Raw genomic sequence first — 24,347 nt, 5'->3', positions numbered from 1 at the left:
TGTCTGAGTTTTTTCGTTGAACTGCGTGCTTGGTACTGCACACCCTGGAGGCGGGAGTTTATGGTTCAGAGGGAGCTACGGATAAAAGGGGGCTGTAGGGGGGGCAGGTTGGGTTGCGCTGGGCGGTTGGTGGTGCCAAAAATGAGCCACAGGCATTTCGAGCAGAGCAGCGGGGGCTAATCCTTTGGGGGGCTGCGGACTCGGGCGACAGGAGTACAGTATGGTGTCTGTGGCGACGTAGGTACTGGGGGCATGGGTTTTTTGCAGAGGTGTTTAGGACGACTGCCGTAAGGGGGCTGGGGACCACGATGTATTTCTTGCAGAACTAATTTTTATTTTTCTACCATAGGATCTGGAAGTAGAGCGGGAGCCAGGGCAGTCGCCTGGATGGGGGTGGTCTTTCTCCCGGCATTTGGACAGCACAGGAGGCGCGCTAGCGGGTGTGCAGACATCACTGGGGCAGGGACCACAATCATCAGGCTGTGAGATGATGGGGGAACCAGTCGAATTAAATTTGTGGGGGGATGTTTGTTGCCAGTACGGTTGACATTGGGTCGCAGAAAATATGAGGCTGCCCCGATCTGAGAATACATGCGGGGGAGAAGTTTACTGGGATATGTCAGGTCGGCGTTATCCTGGGATGCTTAGCCGGGGATGTGTTTCAAGTGAACGGAGCATGGGGCATCCTGGTCACGCGCATGGATTGTGCTTGCTAGAGGACGGGTTGGGGGGTTATGGATTTGGAGGTCCAGGCCATGGCGCACTGGTGATGAGACTGTTTGAGGTGAAAGTGAGGGGGGGGTCTTTTTTCAAGGGGGGGCACCTGTCACGGTCCAAGAATGGTCAGGGACTGTTACTCACTTACATTTGGACACAGGTGCAGGTGGTGGATGGTCGTCCACGGGGGGCGCCTCTCATGGACGAAGTTTGGCCCGAGAACGTTCTGTGTACGGGATGCAGGCCCGGGTGGTGAATAGTCGTTCACTGCGTGTAGCGGGATCCAAATGTAAATATCCAAAGAGCAAAGATATAAGAGACAAATTAAAGATTAACATGCAGAAGTTTGATTCTTAACAAAGACCAAAGTTTGTTCACTTTGCAATCCTATGATCATCTGAAGATCACGACACGTTCTAGAATACTTCTGTGTCATCAGGAACTTCTAAGGTTAAACATTCCTTAAAGATGCAATGCAATTGGGGGCGCTAGAGGGCGCACTGGGGGATAGTTGGCTTGTGAGCCAGCTCCGCCGGACGGGTGTAACATACAGCGGCCTAAAGTATGTAAATGGACCAAGAGAAAAGCGAGAACGTCGGAAAACGCAATCGGAACATGCAGTCCACTGACTGCGAGCATTAAGGACCTGAAATAGTGCCAGACGAGCATGATATCGGATGTAAGAACTGCAGTCACTCGAGGCACCTAAAATGGCGGCTCCCGGTCACTGAGACCGAGTGACAGAGAGACGACTACTGATGTCAGGCAAGGGCTCCAATTCGAGGAAAACTTCGGCATAGGCAGCGAAACCAGCACGAAACCCAAAGTGTAAGCCCCGTGCGCTCTGCACTTAACACGAACGGCACCGCGTTTGCGTTCCACTGTGCCCAAAATGGCGGCATAACTGGAACGCATAGACCCGGAGACGGCGGCAGTGAGCAACGGGGAGCATGGAGCTATCGCAATGCTGGTAGGACTGTAATGAAAGTGTGCCGGGCGAGAATGAGGCAGTGGTGGTACTAATAACGCTGGAGAGTGCAAGGAGGATAAACCGCATGTGCAGGAGACGGCTGTAACTGCTATTTGCGGTGCGCTGTAAGAACTAATGACCGGGAGCGCTACAAGATAAATGGCCCACCACTGCAGGAGCAAAAGTCAGCAATTAAACGCCATGAATTACACGCTGCAGGGCGCAATCATTAAGCACGGAGAAGTACGACCTCTGAGCCAACTACTGGCTACATATGGCAGCAGCAGAAAGCACAGTAGAACAGGGAAGCACAAACGTGTGTCGCTGTTGAGGTTTTGCCGCAAATAAAGACATAACATAATGCTTGGACTTGCCTGCCACTCCTCATAGCCGCACACATACACACAACGACGCTCCTGCATGCCCAGTACAGGCGTGGCAGTCGGGAACCTCGGAGGGTAGGTGCTGTGAACACGATAAATAGCACATAACGATCTACAGATACCATGGCCCTGATGTTCTGACTAAGGCACATGCACCCAGCTAACATAGAGAGCACAATCTATATATTGAAGGACTGTGACAACACCTGCGCAACTATAAGCCACACACGACCACTATGGGGAAACCTGAGACACAACAATCAAAGCTGCAATTCGAAACAAAGAAACAGCCAAAAAATGCCGCTGCGCTATCTGAGAATGAAGGGGACAATGAGACTGAAGAGGGGAGCGGCATGGAAAGCGTACTCAGGGCGATACAACACAGTCTACAAGAAATGAATAGCAAATTGGATATCGTAGTGCAACGTGTAGACAACATGGCTGCGAAACTCGATAAACACAGAGAAAGACTAGTGGAGGCAGAACAACGTCTTTCCAAGGTGGAAGATGAATCAGCGTCCACGACAAAACAGTGGGGAGGAATGGAGAAAATGCTGGAGGTGTTGCGAGCTAAGGTGGAGGATCAGGAAGCCAGGTCTCGACTCAACAACGTCCGAATAGCAGGCCTGCCAGAAACCACAAACACGAGCAAGATGGAGGGCTACGTGGAGTCGTTGCTCAAGGAGCTGTTTGGAGAAGAAGGACTATCAACGGTCTTCCTGGTAGAACGCGCTCATCGCTCACTTGCACCTAGGCCGAAACCAGGGGCTCCTCCGCGAATAATAATCACCTGCATGCTTAACTACAGGGATAGAGACACGGTTCTCCGACTTGCCAGAGAAAAGGGAGACATCAACCACCAGGGAAATAAACTTGAGTTCTATCCTGATCACACCATGGCGGTTCAAATGGCGCGCAAGGAGTTCAATCCTGTAAAAAAGAAACTGAGAGACCTGGGCATCGAATACGCCATGCTGTATCCAGCGAAACTCAAAGTTATTAACGCTGGCAAATCCACAATCCTCCTCACAGTTCAGGCGGCACAAGAATACATCAAGAAGCTAGGACGGCGGCGCAAAACGCAAGGTCGCGAGGAACTGGGCAGCGATGAAGACTGACGTACTTGAAATGACTGTACTGCTCCACTATGTGAAAGTCCTGTGTACTGATGAACACTAAACGAGGTGGTGCACTTGGTTGCTACCTCCCGCAGGCCGGCTGTAGCGGGCCTTGCCGCGGGTTTGAAACTGGGCCACAGGAACTAGATAAAAGGACCAGACTAGATAAGATGGTGGCACGGATGAATGTTGGAGATGTCCTGGAGTTTGCTATAAATTGTGCACTGTGAACTGAACTTTCAAGCACGTAGTGAGTAATGTTAATAGCAAAGAAATGTTAAGGGATAGTGGAAATTAGACTATCTGTAATGATCACTGTTAAGCGACTGTTTGCCTCAGCTGTTGGCACTACATGATTAGTAGAGCAGACATATGTTATAAGCAGATCGTCTGCATGTGCGGGTATAGAAGTCTGAAATACCGAGTTAGCTATTAGAATGTACGATGCATATTAGCAGTGCGGGGCAGGAACATGTTTCGCTGCAGGATGAAGGATGACAAGTCGAACGACCTCCCTTATACTGCACCCTGCGAGTAGGGTGAGGAGGGCAAGGAGACATAACAGTAAGGTTCATGTTATTCGCATACCACCGGTTCACATCCACTATGTGGATGGAGTTGTGTGCATCTGGTGGAACCCCCGAGCGGGTGTGCCCCACCTACAGTTAAGTTTCAATGTACTGTTCACTTCATTTCGGGATATGGCTTTGGCAAAGTTTGGGCGCTAAAGTGGGTGGGGGGTGGGGGGGATACCATGGGTTTGTTCGAGTTAGATCACTATGGCTGAGAAGCATTGCGACCTCTTCGACATTGCAAATAGCACGACCTATCGTCTGCAGAGGTGGTAGTCGAGTAGCGCTAAAGATGTTGCCGCTGAAATGCCTTGCAGAGCACTTATGCTATAAAACTATGACACTCTGAGGTAACACGACCCGCCGCACTAACTTTTATTACTTGGAACGTGAAGGGCCTGAATAACCCTAGAAAGATTCCACAGATTTTTGCTTATCTTGACACACTGCACGTAGATATAGCGTTTCTTCAGGAGACACATATTGCAAGTAGCACCACATCTACACTGGGGGCCAGATGGGCAGAATCAGTACATAGCTCGCATTACTCCTCATATTCCCGCGGGGTAAGCATATTGATAAGGAAGGGAGTGAATTTGGAGGTAACCACAGTCCAGAAAGACGAGGAAGGCAGGAGCATCATTGTAGTAGGCTCTGTGACAAATCAACAATTGGCGCTAATAAATACATACGGCCCGAACACAGATGAGCCAGGTTTTTTCACAAAAATATGGCACACCATTTCTGAATTACAGGTTGCAAACGTTATATGGGGGGGGGACTTCAATGTAACCCTGAAGGAGGGTATGGATCGCGCACCTAACACTACGGAACCACACAAGAAAGTAAGGGCAACACTGCTAGACGCTATCATGGACTTACAACTAAGTGATGTGTGGAGAGACAACCACCCAGCGACACTAGAAGCAACACACATTACTGCAGCACATAACAGCTGGTCTAGACTAGATTATTGGCTAGGAACAAGGGAGGTGGCGGCATGGACTATATCCGTTAAGCACCTACAGCGTACACTGTCTGACCACGCTCCAGTACTATTAGCAGTTGCCATGCCACATTACATTACCCCTCCTTTCACTTGGAGGTTCAACGCCAGAGCATTACTGGACCCTCTCTACACAGACACAATACATAAAGCTATAGTTGATTATTTTGAACTAAATTGCCCTACGACTGATGAGCCCGGACTCTTGTGGGAGACCTTTAAGGCGACGCTAAGGGGGACATGTATAAGCACGACAGTGGGTATTCTCAAGGATATAAGACACCAGTTGCAAACGCGGGAAAGCGCTCTAAACGCACTGGAACGCAGATACACACAAACACGTGATCCCACAATTCTGGCTGACATTCAACTGCTCCCATCCGAGCATCAGAAATTTGCGGCCGACGAGCTCAAATACGTAACAAAACACAAGGTGGCCCGAAAGTATGGGGAGCGGGGCAGGCCCGGGAGAGCGCTAGCTCAGAAAATATGTGCAGGTCACGCACCCCAGCATATAGCTACAATCAATACACGCACAGGCGGTAAAACACGAGACATTAAGGGTATAATGAACGAATTCATGATCACTTACGGACAGCTCTATGCTGAGAGGCAGACTATGTCGCAGGCAGACATGCTGTCATACATGGCGGATGTTGAAATAGCGTGGCTGTCTAATGCCCATAGAGAATACCTATCACGGCCAGTAACAGTTGAGGATGTCACAGATGTTATTAAAAGTCTGCCAAATGGAAAAGCAACGGGACCCGAAGTGTTTACAAATGAATTTTATAAGGCATTCGCGGACCTGTTGGCCCCGCACCTAGTGGGGGTATATGGAGCTGCACATGAAGCGCTAACTCTTCCGGCGTGAATGAGGGAGGCCATGCTAATTGCCCTACTAAAACCAGGGAAAGATAAGGAACAATGCGACACCTTATCGCCCCTTGTCCCTAATCAACGTGGACACGAAAATCATTGCGAGCCTGCTGGCAGCGCGACTTAAACCCCTCATGCCCCTACTGGTGAGACCGGATCAATCTGGTTTCATACCTGATAGATCAACCACACATAACACGCGCACCCTATTTGCATTGTCGCACTATCTGTCTCCCAAGATTAAAGCCGCAGCAGTGCTTCTTGATGCCGCTAAGGCATTTGACACAATAGATTGGCCCTTCTTACAAGCTGTACTGATTCGTATGGGGTTTCCGCTAATTTACATACAATGGATCTCGATGTTATACACGAATTTATCAGCACGCATTAAAATTAACACGTACGTCTCAGATCCGATCACGATACAACGAGGTGCTAGACAGGGATGTCCGCTCTCACCAATGCTGTTCGCTCTGGTACTAGAACCTTTGGCGTGCAAGATCAGGCAACACCATCACTATTCAGCCCTACAATTCCCAACACCCCCCATACACATCTCCCTATCTGCGGACGACATGGTACTTTATGTGAAAGAGCCGACACACCACCTGAACCCCTTATTGCGTGACTACATAAAGTTTGGCCAATATTCGGGACTGCAGATCAACTGGTCTAAATCATTGATCTTGGCATTGACGGAAGGCACTGTTCCTTTTCCCCTAGACTATCCGCTGGAGTGGCAGGCGGAACTGACTCAGTACTTGGGCATATGGTTCCACAGAGATCCAGAGTTGGTCATCAGAACAAATTACGGTAGGGTAATATCATCACTAGAGGACAAAATCAAAAGATGGAACAGATTACCTTTGTCACTGGCGGACAGAACTGCGATAGTGAAGATGGTGCTATTGCCTAAGTTCTTATACTTATTTAACAATATCCCTATCAAGCCTCCTGCTGAGGTGTTCCGAAATATTAACAAATTGGTCCTCAGTCTAATTTGGGCGGGAAAGCATGCTAGACTAGAATTGCAGACGTTGACACTACCATATGCACAAGGGGGCTTTAGAGTTCCGGACCTTCTTCTTTATTACTTATGTGCTCAGGCGCAGTTTGCACATTACTGGTACCATGAAATACCGTTCCTGACACATGTCACGGTAGAAACGGGGGATGCATCACCTCTACCGCTGGCAAGCATACTACCACATAAGAGACCGAAGCTACACGAGCGTGACATTAACCCAATTGATGCCACGAACGAAGCATGGCGACTGATGGGGGAAAAAGCAGGGAAATTGCCACTGTATGCACCAGCCCTACCACTGGCAGATCATCCGGCACTTTCAGTCACGCAAGAGCAGGTGGGCATGAATTTGCTGAGACAAGCAGGGATAGACAAGATGGGCGATCTATATCAAGATGGGGTTTCCCAAACGCTGGACAAGCTGACTTACATAAGCCATCCAACACTGTTATTTAATTTTACATATTATAGATTACAGAAGGCTATCAAAGAACACTACACAACATATCCAGAAGAGCCCCAACAATTATCTTCACTACAGCTTTTATTGACAACGCCCACAGCATCACATCTAGTATCGAAATTATACACTAGCTTGCAGGCGGATATAGGAAGGAACACTGACAAAATGAGAGAAAAATGGTGCTCCATAATGGATGATGAGCTAACTGTAGAAGAATGGGCAGCAGCCTGCACACTCACCCCTTTGTTGACACCAAATGGTAACCTGAGAATTATTCACTATAAATATTTGCACCAAATGTATTATACGCCACAGAGGCTCTTCAGATATGGTTTACGTGATGACTCAAGATGTGTGCGATGTAAGCAAGAAAATGCAGATTTTCTACATCTGGCATGGCAATGTCAAGCAGTTGCGGGGTTTTGGTTGCAGATCACGCAGGCGCTTAGCGCTATGTTAGGCATGTCAATAGACTGTACAGTTAAAGTGTGCTTGTTGGGCTTGGTTCGCAACTCAGAGCGAAGAAGCGCAAATTTTGTGCAGTCGCACTTTTAATGGCCAAAAGAAGGGTCTCAATACATTGGAATAGCAGGATAAGGCTGAAAATGAAGAGATGGCTAGAGGACCTAGTCTACTGTCGTGACACATTAATGACTTATGAAGAAGAACTACCAGCTAGGTCGCGTCCAAAAGACTACTGGCTTTACTTGCGAGAGTACCTTCGAGCGCAATCAGTGGACAGCAGTGAATAATAATGTGCGTATAATTGGTATATTAATACTGTAGACGAGAATAGGTCAGCGTATAAGATGAGGGGGGAGAATGCTGTGCCGTAGTGGTCAAAGTTTGTTTTGTTCTTTCACAATTTTACACTGTTAGTAAATGGGTTAGCTGTTGCTCCTACGAGGGCACGCCACAGTAAGTGGTTTTTCCTTTTGGTATAAAATGTGTAAGACTATAAACATGAGATGACTAACGGGATGTATTGCACAATGATCGGGTGTTCTAACCTGTAACGCCGCCGGTCCCACGGATGTCGGCTGATGGGCTGTGTAAACCAAGTAACATTGCATATTTACTGTACATACTGTAGCCGGCCTGGATGGTTGTAGGCGAGAAGATGTATTACATTTCTTTTGAACTGTGCAATAAACATCTTACACACAAAAAAAAAGATGCGATGCAATTAAATATAGAAGGGAAACAAACTTACATGCTACACAGCGTTGCGGGGCACTTTTTTATGGACAAGGAGCGGTCTAAAATCTTATTGTTTATCAAGGGACGCAAAGGACAGATGTACAAGGGGTGGATGGTCATTCACCTCGAAGGTTCGGGGGGGGGCACCTTGGGTGATCAATAGATTGGTCCAGAAAGGTTGCTTGTTTTGCTGGGCACAGGTACGTGTGGTGGACGGTCGTTCTCCACGAGGGGGGCAATTGTCTCTGGATCAAGGATTGGGCCCGACAAAGGTTGCATGTACATGGGACACAGGTCCAGGTGGTGATTGGTTGTTCACGGCGAGGGAGGTGTCTGTTTGCGGACAGGGATTGGCCCTGCAAGGTTACCAGTTCCACGGGATGCAGGCCAGGTGGTGGATGGCCGTTCACCGCAAGACGGGGCACCTTTTTTCGGTCAAATGATTGGGCCCGGACATGTTGCTGGTTTATATGGGCATTGGTCCAGGTGGTGGATGGTCGTTCACTGCGTTGGGGGTGCCGTTTACAGCAGGGAGTGGCCCCATGAGATGTTATTTGCTTACCCGGCACGCAGGTACAGGTGGGGTGATGGACTATCACCGCGTTGAGAGCATCTTTTCTTCTTGGGGTTTGTCCCGGGAACGTTCCTGACTTGCAGGGGACGCATGTTTAGGTGGATGGTCGTTCACCAGGTGCTGCAGAGTGGGGCAGCCTTTAAGCGCACAGGACTGAAGGGCACGTGGGCCCGCTTTGGATGGGCACCTTTCGCGATTCACGTTTGTACCAAGAACGTTACTTTGCTGCAGGACACAGGGTGAGGTTGTGGATGGTCGTCCACTAGGAGGCCGCAGGGTCGGCTGGCAGGAGGCGAAAGGTGCACAGGACAGTGTGGGGGGTGGCGCAGGTAACCGCCCCACGGGGGTTCCCTGGTTGGCTGTACTTTGGAGGGGTGGGGAGTCACATACGGGTGGATCCACCCCTCGGGTGGGGGGAGAACGGTACACAGGTGACTGATAGCGGGGCACGGAAGGCAATGAGCAATGAAGGCAAAGTCAACAGAGGATGCTTGGAGGGCAAGTGAAGGTGAGAATGGGGAAAGGAAGGAGGTTATCGAGTGAATGGGGAAGAGTCAAACAGGTGAGATGGTTTTGAGAAGGCAGAATGGAGAATGCATGGGAATGGGATGGGAACGTATTTCTTGCATTGATGTACTGTTAATAAGTCTAAATGATTGCAACCTTGTCCTAATAAAATGGCCTTTTACGCTTCAAGTAACAGCGTGGAGTGTAGTTATTGCTCGATGCGGCCCCCGGGGGAAGTGAAGGTCGCAGACCAGTCTTACCCCTGGGTATTCGCGCAATAGCGGAAGGACAAGGTGGGGGGCGGGACTATAGGGGTTAAAGTAAGGGGTGGGATTGGGAGAGCACATAAGGTGTCAGGAGAGGACGATCTGGCCTCTTCCTAACACCTGAGCACCACCGGGAGGATTTAGAAACTTTGTCCACCCACCCACCCTACAGGTTTTCAGTGAAGGACTAGGGGTGTTTTTTTAGGTCTGGGGGTGCCAGTTTAGGGCAGGTTGCGAAGCAGAGGCGTTATGGTACTTTGGAGGGGTGGGGAGTCACATACAAGCGGATCCACCCCTCGGCCGGGGGGAGAACGGTACACAGGTGACTGTTCGCGGGGCTCGGAGGCAATGAGCAATGAAGGCAAAGTCAACGGCGGATGCTTAAATGGCAAGTGAAGGTGAGAATGGGGAAAGGAAGGAGGTTATCGAGTGAATGGGGAAGAGTCAAACAGGTGAGATGGTTTTGAGAAGGCAGACTGGACAATGCGTGGGAAAGTAAATTTCTTACATTGATGTACTGTTAATAAGTCTAAATGATTGCAACCTTGTCCTAATAAAATGGCCTTTTACGCTTCAAGTAACAGCGTGGAGTGGAGTTATTGCGTGACGCACACTCTTTGGGCCTGCACATGAAGGGGAAGAATGGATGCGTGCTGCTCCCTTCCTACTTCGTGAAATAAAAAATGTTTAACCGCCTTTAAAATGCAACATACGTATATAAGAGCAAACCACATCTTATAGCGAAATTATAAAATGCACAAAGAACCCCAGTTGTTTCCAGTAATGAAGTGGACGTATCCACATCACTCTAAGAGCCCTGCAGTTTATTGCTCACACAGTTGTAAAAGTAAATGCTGCAGACATTTCATGTCACTTTGATATTGGTCATATTCTCAAAATTAAACTACCGGGAAATGGTTTGCGCTATTTCATTTAATAAACGTTTCTTTAAGGCACATAGCGCTTCTTGTCACCTCCTGGCAGCGTTATGACACTAGTCATGAGAAACTAAAGCAGATAAATGATTAATCAGAGTGTGCATACTTCAGGTGGATTAAATAGTTGCTCTACAGTTGGTTTTGCTAATGTTTGTTGATTGGCATGTCTTGCCTCCCTCCCTGGTGCTTTCCTAGTACAGTGACAGTGTGTGCTCTTGCACTGTTGGCAGCAACTTATCTTGCTGGTAAATCAGCTGCTTTGGGACAGGCAATCGCTGGAGCGGAGGCCTTTGGATATGTTGCTTTTCATTTTATTTTTCATATACATTTTGTTAAAATCATTTTCTACAGAACATATGGATGCAAATTACCACATTATATGAGCTGCTGACAAATAGCACATCAGTGCTTTAAAGTCTACCCTTACTTAAAAGAAAATACTGTGTAGCCTCGCCTTTAAAAAAATTAATTAATAAATAAACAAGCATTGGCATAGCCAATAGGTCTCGCCTTTGGAACCTTATAAGTATTTAGTTATGCAGTACAATATCATTGGTGCAACAACATCAACTGTTGCATGGCTAAACACTTATAAGGTCCCAAAGGTGAGACCTATTGGCTATGCCAATGCTACATCGCCAGTCCTTCTTCCAAGTAAATCCTATTAATGAGTAAAATTGTAGCTTACCTGTTGGAGAATTACCTTGCCGTACTTTGGCCAGACAGAAGCAACAGCTGGTCACACGGCATTGCCTTCTTACCTTCTAAGATAGCCTTGTAGATTCTTAGCAGTTCTCAGTCTAATAACTTGTGTTAAGTTTATTTTCAAGCACTTTGACAGACACCTTGTCCGTCACCTGATACAATTAAACCTTTATGCTGCGTACGTTTTCGCAGCATATGTAGAACCCACATCATACCAGTCAGCATCAGATGACAGATCAGCCCCATTGTTAAATTCGTTTTTTTTCTTGCATTTAACACGGCTAGCAGCATGAAGAGCAGTCTAAATTACAAACAAGTAAAAAAGTTTTCAAAGCATTTGATACGGTTCCTATTTTTTAAACATTTACAATTGCTGCTGCACCGCTCCAACTCATGTAAACAAATCAACAAATGCTCATCCCTAAACTTCGAGTGCTTTCTGTACTCCCTCTCCAACAATACGAACATCTTCATTTTGAAGCATGTTCCTTAATACACACCTAAACCCTACGGGCTAGATTTTCTTAAGTACTCTCCCTTAACCAACTTTTAGTTTCAGTCAGTCTACACTTACATTTATTTCTGCACAGAGGGAGAAAACTGTGAGCCGTGGAGGGCATTGGAGTTTGTGTGCTGAATACTGCTCAAAGAAACATGATCATACAAGGGTTGCCACAGAAAACAAAAAGGTAGAGATCGGAAGTTTAAAATTCTACTTCGAAAAGTTTTTGGCCACACCTACTTGCTAACAGAAATTTTCATTTTCTCGCATACGTACTTCTTAAAATGTTATTAAATACTAGTCACAACCTTATATTGACTTCACTGATCATCACATTGCTGTGTCCTATGCCTCAAACAGCAAGATGTATTTTAACAATGCTGCAATTTGTTTAGTTGGCTAGAGAGTAAAACACACTTTTAAAAGGGAAAGGGTAAGGGGGACAGAGTGTTTCTTTTGACATGCCTAGTTCACACAATGAAATAAGGACTGTGTTAGAATATACGTACGACCTGATCCCCTGAATAGCACCGATTTAACAAGGAGAAAAGTACTCAAAAATAGCTATCTTGATTGTGTAGATAAACTGAAAAAAAGTGACAGTTCACTACTTTTTTCTCTTGAGACCAATTTGCCCTCCCTAGATATTGAGCTACAAAATCATAGTGCAGTCAACAAAATCTTGAAAATCTAAAGCGTTTCAAGTAATAAAAAGATAGTTAAAAGGTCGCAAAAGGTCGAGAATGCTTCATGGGCCAGTTTCAAAACCGTGGTGAAAGCAAGGCTGCATAACCAGAGCAAACAGCTCAGAGCCCACACGTATGACGAAGTGGAAGTTTGGAAACGTAAGTACATTGTAAGTGCTATTCCACATTGTTGGTTTTGTTTGTTTGGTTAAGCACACACGTAAGACGAAGTGGAAGTTTGGAAACTTCCACTTTGTGACACCCAGTTAAGCACTAAAGGCATTTCAATATTTTCTCCTAGTAGATGACATTTGAAGAACAAAATTCCTACCGTGAAAGTTGTTAACTTGCACAGTAAGACTCAAGAGAATACCAGTCTGGCTGTTATGTCCTCATTACAAAGTACCTGTATTGACACACCCCATGGAAAAACTAACCAACGCTGATGCAGATGCATGGCCCCAGAACTAAGCTGCTTGGTCAAGGATCTTGTCCAGCAGTCTCTCAATCCAGCTGCATGCTCTCCTGCTATAAACCATTCCATCTGAGGGGTGAATGATTTCGGCATCAGCATAACTTGCACAATTCAATTTAAAGGCAGCTCCTTGGTACCTTGTAATCTTGTTCACGCTCAACCATTTACTCAACTCCGGAGCAGAATTTTCACAAGTTGTTCCTTCCAAGAAAGCAACACAAGTGAAGGTACAGAACACTGCCATCACCATTGCGCAGAAAGGAGCGCTCATTCAAGTTTTACCAACTCAGGTCAATTGTTAGCACTTGTATTCAATTATACACAACTACAAAGTCTGCCCGTCACTTACATTCAGTGTCCCCAAAAAAATGTCTGACCCAGAGGTGTGCATCCAATACCCAAAGCAACCAGCCAAGCCAAACGAAGTTAACACGTAGATAACAATATAAATGTATGTGTTCCATGGTAATCAATGTATTGTGACAGAACCAAAAAGTATACAAAGATTACATGCAGCCCATTTCAGATGACACTGGACGAGGAGACTGCACAAGTATACCACAAACGTAACGTAATAGTTTTTCCAATGTATACAGAGTACAATCTAAATCAGGATAAAGCACAAATCAAATCATCATAAAAATGTATATTTCTTGCTAGGAGTGTCAAAACGGTATCTAACTAAGCAGGGGGCTGATAAATAATGGCTTATAATATATATATATCTTTATCATACACAAACATTAAATGTTCAGCAGGCAGTTAACTGCTATTGTGCAGCAAATTCAGCCGTATAGGTTTGGTTAACACGTCAACAAATGTTTTGGCTAGACCTGGGCAAAATGTCTATTATGCAGACGTAATCTTGCAAATTAATTGTTACCCAAAATTCCACCATTACACCACGAGGTGTAATTACACCCCTTTTGCGGCAACGTTTTAGCGCAGGACTAAATGTATGACCAACCCTCGAGTGGCAGTTGTTCATGGCACTTCTACTTTTCATGTTTTTTTAAGCACAAAATGTACACTTGCCTCCAAAATGTAAGCATTCTGCGCTAAAATATAACACGTAGGCCTAGATGTAGGTAATAGCAAATTACCGAATGGTAAATACCGAATTTTACCGATTCGGTATTAACTATTCGGTAATTGCTATGTAGGTAAAGTATTCAGTAAAAATACTGAATCTGTAAGATTCGGTAATTACTGATTCTGTAATTACAGAATCGGTAAAATTACCGAATTTGCAAGGGTGACAGGGTGTCACTTTGACACCCTGTTGCACCCCTGTTTCTGGGTTGTGTGCCATGTGACACACAGATATGCCCTTAGGGCATGTCTGTGTGCCACATGGCACAGGTGTACATGCACAGATGAGCATGTACACTGGAATTCGTTCTTTACCATGGAATAGTATTCCATGGTAAATAACGATTCAGTAAGGGCCTGTGGCACTGATTACAGTGCCACCTACATCTTGATTTACAGAATCGGTAAATTTACCGATTCGGTATTGTACCGATTCTGTAAATTTACCGAATCGGTAAATATACCGATTCTGGAAATAAAGGCCTAGATGTAGGTAATAGCAATTTACTGAATGGTAAATACCGAATTTTACAGATTCGGTATTCACTATTCGGTAATTGCTATGTAGGTAAAATAATCTGTAAAAATACCGAATCTGTATGATTCGGTAATTACCGATTCTGTAATTACAGAATCTGTATTTGCCATTGATCCCTATGGGCCTTGAAGCCCATAGGAATCAATGGCAAATTCCGATTCTGTAATTACAGAATCCGTAAAATTACCGATTTTGCAAGGGTGACAGGGTGTCACTTTGACACCCTGTTGCACCCCTGTTTCTGGCTTGTGTGCCATGTGACACACAGATATGCCCTTAGGGCATGTCTGTGTGCCACATGGCACAGGTGTACATGCACAGATGAGCATGTACACTGGAATTCGTTCTTTACCATGGAATAGTATTCCATGGTAAATAACGATTCAGTAAGGGCCTGTGGCACTGATTACAGTGCCACCTACATCTTGTTTTACAGAATCGGTAAAATTACCGATTCGGTATTGTACCGATTCTGTAAATTTACCGAATCGGTAAATATACCGATTCTGGAAATAAAGGCCTAGATGTAGGTAATAGCAATTTACCGAATGGTAAATACCGAATTTTACAGATTCGGTATTCACTATTCGGTAATTGCTATGTAGGTAAAATAATCTGTAAAAATACCGAATCTGTATGATTCGGTAATTACCGATTCTGTAATTACAGAATCGGTATTTGCCATTGATCCCTATGGGCCTTGAAGCCCAAAGGAATCAATGGCAAATACCGATTCTGTAATTACAGAATCCGTAAAATTACCGATTTTGCAAGGGTGACAGGGTGTCACTTTGACACCCTGTTGCACCCCTGTTTCTGGCTTGTGTGCCATTTGACACACAGACATGCCCTTAGGGCATGTCTGTGTGCCACATGGCACAGGTGTACATGCACAGATGTGCATGTACACTGGAATTCGTTATTTACCATGGAATAGTATTCCATGGTAAATAACGATTCGGTAAGGGCCTGTGGCACTGATTACAGTGCCACCTACATCTTGATTTACAGAATCGGTAAATTTACCGATTCGGTATTTTACCGATTCTGTATATTTACCGAATCGGTAAATATACCGATTCTGTAAATAAAATGCCCCCTACATCTCAAAAGCCAAATACCGGTCGGAAACGGCCGAAATCGGCCGTTTCCGACCGGTATTAAGGCTCCTACATCTGGCCCAAAAGGCCCCCTACATGCCAAATCCCAAATACTGGTCGGTAATGGCCGAAATCGGCCGTTAACGGCCGGTAATTGGCGACCTACATCTGGCCCTAAATGCTGTTTTGCTTTGCCACTATTGTGGAATTTCGTGTAATCACCTAGTTTGGGCAAGCTTAATTCAGTGAAAGTCGCCTTTCTCCAGAAGCCCCTCCAAAAAATTACTTCATAGAATGCAAACCAGATATCAACTGGAAATCACAGACTAACCCAATTTCTAAATGTTGGAGGTCCATAAGTCAATTAGCTATTTCAATACCTTAGAGTATATCTAATACATGCAGCAAATGTATAAACTTCTTAGATGAGAATATCATTGTAATAAGCTTTACTGACTGACTGAATGTAAAACCATTACAACAATAAAAATACTAAAGAGCACTCTTAGGCTTGCTTGCCTGCAACGTGGAAATGTCACATTTTCAAAAATTTCAACGGATGAAAAAAACCTCTGCCATTACACTTAACACTAAACCAAATGTAACTATGTGTTTGGGGAAGAGTAGTCTTCGATCTGGAACAATATTATATCTCAATTTCCAACAGAATAATCACTAGTCAGTGTAAACCAGAGCAGCACAGAATATGTGCAGCCTAGGTGTTGTTATAGACTGACTTTCCAGAATGCCTCTCACTCACATGTGAACCCAGTCTCATCTCGAGAGGGAAAAAAACCACGAACTACAGCACTGCTGGAATGTCAAACCTACACAACTGCTGACGTTTTGCTGAAAGAAAACCCTCAAATTACTATTTAATTTGACAATAAACATGGTTCAAAAACGAATACTTTATCGATCTAGATCTCCATCTATGTGTGTGTACTATATACATGCAAACACGCGCAAACATACATAAATACCTACATGCATATACTCGAGTATAGACAGTGATAAGAATCAGATAGAAAACATAAAAAAATGATTGTACGATGGGCCTTCATTTATGTTTAAAATATCCACCTGACAGAAAATATGCGATTTTAGCATTTCCTGGTTAAAAACCACTGCGGAGCATATTCACTGTTCTATTTAATACAGAGGCGTAGCTAACAGTGGCAGGCAGTTGGTGGCAAAAGTATTAAATAATGGTCCCGAAAGCAGGGTCCATCCAGACTATTAGCATTGGCAAACTACAACTGGAGAAAATGCTTGTCCAAAACAAGGACAACAGCGGCCTATGTATGTTCCTGATACTCTGCTGCAGCTCTGTTCAGAACTCAAGAAAATTAGTGTGCAAACAAAGCCTGAAACCCGTACAAGAGCTGGCATAATCAAACTCGAAGACAAGTACGCTAAACACACTTCATTGTCCATTGACGAGCTAGTCAAGCATTTAAACTAACAGCAGGACAATTCTATTACAGGACCGGAGGCTTCGTATTATGCTTCTCTTTCTTTAATATGCTACACACAGCAGCCAATGAAATTTAAGTTGTACCAAAACAAACTACATTTCCCATGATGCTAAACACACATCACTTCCTGCAATAGTCCATAAGACCTGGTCACTGCCAGATATCCTCCTCTTTCTTTGCTGCTCACGCAGCCAGTTAAGTGCCATTTACTTGCCTTGCTAATTTTATGTGATAATCACTGTTTATTGACTCTGTATTTAGGCACGATTGTTCTCTGGTCTATTGCCTGTGCTTACATGCTTCGCTTTAGCGTCTGCCGGGTGCGATCGCGCCTTCCTTCCCTGCGGGGGGAGGGGGTCGCGAGTTCACCGGGACGCCGCGTGTACATTTAGGAGCAGCGCTCGAGCTCGCGCTGGCTCACGAAAGGCTTTGGATTGATCTATATCGGGCGGTTGAGCGCGACGGTCACGGCTATTGCCGCTTGTGTTTAAAGTATTTTTCCTTCACTGGGGGTGGGGTACCGACTCGCCGACGGCGAGGTTATTAACCTATTGTGAGCGCGTGGCCCCCCTCATTGGCCTTAGACGCTCAGAGCCTTTAGTTAGTTTCGGTTTTAATAGTTTCGACGTGCGTAGCCCAATTGGGCTTGTTTTTGGTAGGATTGGGCTACGCACGTCGCTACTGTCCGTTTTTTTATTAGTTTTGGGGATTTTGGTGCTGCCTTCCACCATAGGAGGATCATTGACGCTTAGCTGGCTGAAATAACTGCTGGGCCTAGAGGGTGCACACCTCTTTGGACTTTTACACTCTATTTCTAGAGACTTTGGCTCCATTCTACGCCTGGGGGCTGCAATAAATTCATACAGCCTTTGGCTGAGGAGCTAGGTACCGGTTGCCCATAGATATATATATATATCTTCTTGTGCTGTGGGTTGGCTCCCCTCTTACTCCTCTGATATTACTTTGCCTTATCCATGAGCAAGTCTATGTATAAATTTGGTGCCACCATGGAGGACTGGGTGACCATGATGAGGAGAATGTCTATGTAGAGGAAGTGGTTAATCCTTCTGTTGAAGAAAAGATTGTTGAGGCTCTGGACGCCTCCGTCCAAGATTCCGTCAACAAGGCCCTGGAGAAGGCAGTTCCAGGAACTGTTCAGCAGGCTCTGGCTAGTGCTCTGAAGCCAATTACTAAACAACTGGAGAAATTTGCGAAGATGCATGGTTTTACCTCAACTGATACCACAAAGAAGGGCGCAGCTGACTCTCAGGCGCCTTCGGAGGCTTGGCCTCATTCCTATTCTATGCCCTCTCTGCCTGCTCCAGACTCGGGTAAGAAAACCCAGGTACAAGATACCGATACCGACACGGACACTGCCACTACTACTGATACTTCTGATGAATACCCCCTAAAAAAGGAGCAAAGAAGTCCAAGAATGTGGAATCTACACAGTCTCTGTCCACACCCTTTACTTTCGATCCGGCAGATATTGTCCACCCACGATCTTCTGACTGGCTTCCGGCACCAGAGGTCTCAGTCTATATTCATGACAACCTCCGCAAGAGTTTCGATAAAGAGGTTAGAAATAGACTCCGATCGGAATTTCCGCACCCGGACATTTCCGACAAGGTGGCGGAGACTCCAGATATTGATCCTAGTATGCTAACTTTCCTAAAAAAATTTGCAAAGGACCCTAAGAAAGGTATAGATCGCGCATGGAGGGGCTGCCAGGATAAACTGGATGTGGTCGGTCCCCTGGCCAAGATCCTAGAGATGGCTTTGGAGGCCCAGGAGTCCGGTTCCACCATGGATCCGCATGTTTTGGCGGGCTGGACCCAAAAGTGCTATATGCCTCTTGGGCAACGCAAACTGTGCAATTTCCACTGAATGGCGTCAGTCTCTCCTCATGAGGATGGGCGCCAATCTTACAGAGCTTGCCACCGCGGAACCAGGTCCCCTGGCGGATGGCAACTTATTTGGCGACCGTTTTGTCAAGGATGTAGCAAAGTATGTGGGTACTTTCACCACTTTGGATAAGGCTCAATCAGGTATCAAGCGTGCCCTGCAAGCTGGTGTTTTTCACAGGGCCGGACGAGGCCGGGGACGCTCGTTTGGCCGTCAGCAATTCCAAGGCCCCCATAGAGGCAATTTTGGACAAGGTAGAGGAGAGTGGGATTCCACCAGAGGGGGGATATTCTACCCTACCAGGCAGCGATTCAATAAACGGAGGTTGAACAAAGGATCCTACCGTGGTAGTTTCCAAGCCTCAGAATCAGGCGGTGAGTGCTACGGATCTACCTTTGGGGGGCCGTACTCGTCACTTCTTTCACAATTGGGTTCAATTGTCTCAGGACGCTTGGGTCCTGGAGACTGTTCAGGGTTTTCATCTGCATTTCTTTCTGGTCCCCGTACAAGACAGGTTTCCCAGGCAGTTGTTTTTTTCCCAAACAGAGTGCGTTTTTATCGATTCAGAAATAGGAGAATTGCTGCGGAAACACGCGATAGCAGGCTGCGACGCGGGCCCTCGCGGTTTCTGCAGCAATATTTTTCTAGTACAGAAGAGAGGTGGAGGTTACAGGTTGGTACTCAATTTAAGTACCTTCAATCAATACATGGTTTACAAGCATTTCAAGATGGAAGGGATCCATCTTTTGACGGATTTGTTGAAACAGGGAGACTGGATGGCCCGTTTGGACCTGAAGGACGTCTATCTGTCTATCCCGATTTTTCCACCACATCGGAGATTTCTACAGTTTCAGTGGAGAGACCAATGGTACGTATATTTGGTCCTTCCTTTCGGTCTCTCATCAGCTCCATGGTGCTTCGCCAAGCTGTTGAACCCGGTGATTGCGTACCTCAGGGAGCAGGGACTCCGCATGATAGTGTACCTAGACGACATCCTGATCATGGCACAAGCGCAGGATGTGGCATCCCAACATCTGCGCTTGACCATTGCTACGCTACAGGATCTAGGTTTCGTCATCAACGAGACAAAATCAGTTCTCTGTCCAACCCAGAGGATAGACTTTCTGGGGTTTGTCATAGACTCTCAGAAGGCTCAGTTGAGCCTCCCGCGGTCAAAAGTGCGCGATATCCAGAAGGAATTGCGTGTCCTGTTGTCCTGTTGTCCAGACAGAGTGTGACGTTAAGAGCTATTGCCAGGGTGGTGGGTCTCCTGGCATCTTCTGTGCAGGCAATATTTCCGGGACCTCTTCATTATCGAGCCCTTCAGAGATTGAAGTTCCGACATCTGCAGGAGGGTCTCTAGTACACAGATCTGGTTCCTCTGTCTTCGGAGGTTCGACAGGAGCTCCAGTGGTGGTCTTCGGCTCTATTCCGGAGGTCATAATAGAGTCGGACGCCAGCCGGTGAGGCTGGGGAGCGCGTTATGGAAGTGTTTCTACCGGAGGCAGGTGGTCTCTGCAGGAGCTAGAGCTGCACATAAATTGTCTCGAGCTGCTCGCCGGTTCGTTCGCAGTCAGAACTCTGGCACCCAAGAAGGTGTCCTGTTGCATCCTCCTCAGAATGGACAACATCTCGGCGGTCCGCTATATCAACAAACTGGGGGGGCACAAGATCCTCCATGTTAGTAGAGATAGCAAAGGATTTTTGGCATTACTGCCTGACCCATCAGATATCGGTCACAGCCGAGTATATCCCGGGTCAGTCGAATGTGGTGGCGGATTGGCATTCTCGCCACCTGAAGGACTACAGCGATTGGCAACTCGACCCTCGGGTGGTTCAATGGTTGCAGAAGATTTGGGGGGTATGCCAAATCGATCTGTTCGCATCCCGACTGAATCGCCAGATGCCTCTGTTCTTCAGTTGGAGGCCGGATCCTTTGGCTCTAGCGACGGATGCCTTTTCTCAGGACTGGTCACAGTCTCTGAATTATGCGTTTCCCCCCTTCATCCTGATTTCCCGAGTGTATTCTCGGGTACTGCGTCAGAAGGCGGAGTTGATTTTAGTGACTCCCCTTTGGAAGTCGCAGCCGTGGTTCCCGAGCCTCTTGGAACTGTGCTGCGACCTTCCCAGGAGGATCCTGGACTCTCCGACGATGCTCCAGGGCCCTCAGGGAGAGATGCATCCAATGTTATTGTCAGGGCATCTAACGCTGATGGCCTGGAGACTTTCAGGCAACGTTGGCAAATGCCAGAGATTTCGGAGCAAGCTTTAGCCTTCATTGATCAGGCCTGGGCTCCCTCCACCAGGAAACGTTATTCTTCCGCCTGGAAGGGCTGGGTTTGTTGGTGCCTGGAACAGCACGTGGATCCCGTGGGGGCAGGACTACCCTGCATTAAAAATTTCCTTTCTTCGAAAGCGTCGGAGGGGTTGGCTTATCGTTCTGTCAACAACTTCCGCTTCGCGATATCGGCGGGTCATTCCCAAATCGATGGTAAACCGGTAGGTATGCATCCCATGGTATGTAAACTCTTAAAGGGGATTCGGGTTGCGAATCCACCTAAGCCAAAATATACGTCCTTGTGGGATGTTTCTAAGGTACTCGATTTTCTCGCGAAGTGGCCAAGCAATGATCTGTTGTCCAGGAAACAACTTTCAGCCAAGCTCGCCATGTTGTTGTATCTGTCAGCTTGCCGACGCTCCTCGGACGTGAAGGCTCTGGATATTACGGGTAGAGTATTCACCCCTGAAGGGGTTTCCTTTAATATAACGGCCAGAACCAAAACTATGTCTAGATCTGTTGATTAATATGCTTTTCCCAGCACTGTCAATCTTTGTGTGGTTCAATGTCTTAACCCTTTCCATGCTCATGACGAGCTCAGCTCGTCATGATGCACGGTTGAGCTGTGCTGATGACGAGCTGAGCTCGTCATGAAACAATGGAAATGGGCATCGTCCAGCACCGGAGGGGAAAACACCTAGCAGCGAAGGTGTTAAAGCATATGAAGCGTGTACAAAGGAGGTCAGACCTCAGGGTGTTAAGCAATTATTGATTGCCTTACAGAAGCTATTCAGACCTGTTACTGCAGCTACTATAGCCAGATGGTTGAGATACATTATGCAGGAAGCGGGTATTGATACCCAAGTGTTTGGTGCACATTGTGTTAGGGGCGCCATGGCATCTAAAAGCTTTATGTTGGGGTGTACTATTCAAGATATAATGCATTCAGCTGATTGGTCTTCTGAATCCAGTTTCAAACAGTTTTACTACAAGCCGGTGGGTGATATTTCCTCTGTGGTGATTCAAGAGCGTTAAACTAGCATAATACGAAGCCTCCGGTCCTGTAATAGAATAAAAAATTAGCTAGCTATCGCGCCAAGAATTTTCAATTCTATTAAGGACACGGAGGCGAGGATTATCCCACCCGGTTGTATTACATGCATTGTAATATTTGCCCACCCATGTTTATAATCTGTTCATGCAGAGTTTACGGGCATTATTTTTCTCATTCTTGCAGGTTCTGAGAAGAAGATGGAATGAATACGTCTCTGGTTGAGGAATTCTTTCCTGTTGGCTGTTCTTCCATGTTGGAGGCTGTTATGTTGGACTTCAGTTATTTATGGACTTATGTTCGAAGCAAAGAAAGAGGAGGATATCCGGCAGTGACCAGGTCTTATGGACTATTGCAGGAAAGGATGTGTGTTTAGCATCATGGGAAATGTAGTTTGTTTTGGTACAACTTAAATTTCTTTGGCTGCTGTGTGTAGCATATTAAAGAAAGAGAAGCATAATCCTCGCCTCCGTGTCCTTAATAGAATTGAAAATTCTTGGCGCGATAGCTAGCTAATTTTTTATTCCTGACCTATGGTCCCCTAGCTTTTAACAAGCCCGGGCCGGGAGTTGTGTGAGCGCACGCGCTGAAGAAAAAGAAAAAAAAGCACGCAAGACCCTGGCACAGAACTCTTGAATAAGAAGACAAAAGTAGACCAGCTGGAGGGAATAATGCAATAAGACCCAGTCATTTCCAAATTATGTACAGCACACTCGGATTGGCTGTGGGGTGCCCATTGGTCCAATCCTAGGTCGCCTCACACAGTATCCTTCCCACCGCCCCTAAACGACTCTCGCAGTATGTTCAGCAGTGGGATTGGTTATTATGCGACCCGGAGGTGCCAAAAAGTAGAGACAAATGACATCCGTTCAAAGATCAACAACGGACGACTGACAGACAGAATTCACGGACGGCCCATGTAAGTAGCAGACAGGTGGTCACAGTTCTTCATTGTCGTGGGATCACTTAAAAGAGGGCTTTTGCCGGGTGGGTGTGGGGAGGCAACACAGAGCACATGACTTGTGTGCTATGAGGGCACAGATGAGAAGGCTCCTGTCTCTGGGAGGCACTGGAGAAAATGTTTCTGCAGAGTATGTGATCACAGTAGGAAATGTGCTTGGCTCGGAGAGAAGACACAAGTGCAATGTGGTTGAAATAGGATGCCTCCGAGCATGGAGGCAACAAAGGTACTTGGGGCATACAACCCACACAGGATATGGAGGACACAGGGTGGTATCCTGCATGGCACTGGAATACAGACTAAGCCACTTCCACATTATAGGATCCTGTAAATAATTGTGCAGTGCAGATAAGCAGGCCCATGGGTCCATCGCAGTTAATTGCATTGGGGAGCGAACACCTGCAGCATAGGGCATTAGAAATTAATGGAATGAACAGCAGGTGCTGTGTTGGCATGCGGACTTCAGAGCAAACAGGGCACATGTATAGCTTAAACTGTACACCAGATGTGGCACATACAGGACGTGGGAGCACAGGGAAATGCATACACTGGGCATGGAAGCACAAGAGAGGGTAAAGTATTGGGGTACAGGAAAAACAACTATGTTTGGCATGTGACACTGAACACATGGCACCTTCAGGGTATTGGGGAGAAGTGAAAGGACAGCTGAGGTGCTGGAGGGCGGATGCACGCAAGTTTCCAGGGGTGCATTTGTTGTCGAAGGGTTGTAGATGAAAGATAACCAGCCCAAAGGCTATGTTGATACAGGGGGCAGTTAATCTAAAGGCAGAGGCATGGGGCACAGGATATCTACAACAAGCATTGACCGCACGACCCGCCCAGGAGTTGTGTCCGCGCACAAAAATTAACGTGAGTGGTGCACATGCGCGACGTTAAAAAGTGCTGTGTACGTCGCGCGTGCTTATGCGCGTAATAGTAAGCTGGCGGCCGGCCTG

This window comes from Lissotriton vulgaris, chromosome 1_1, assembly GCF_964263255.1.
Source record: "Lissotriton vulgaris chromosome 1_1, aLisVul1.2, whole genome shotgun sequence".
NCBI lineage: Eukaryota > Metazoa > Chordata > Amphibia > Caudata > Salamandridae > Lissotriton > Lissotriton vulgaris.
This window is presented reverse-complemented; position numbering follows the sequence as displayed.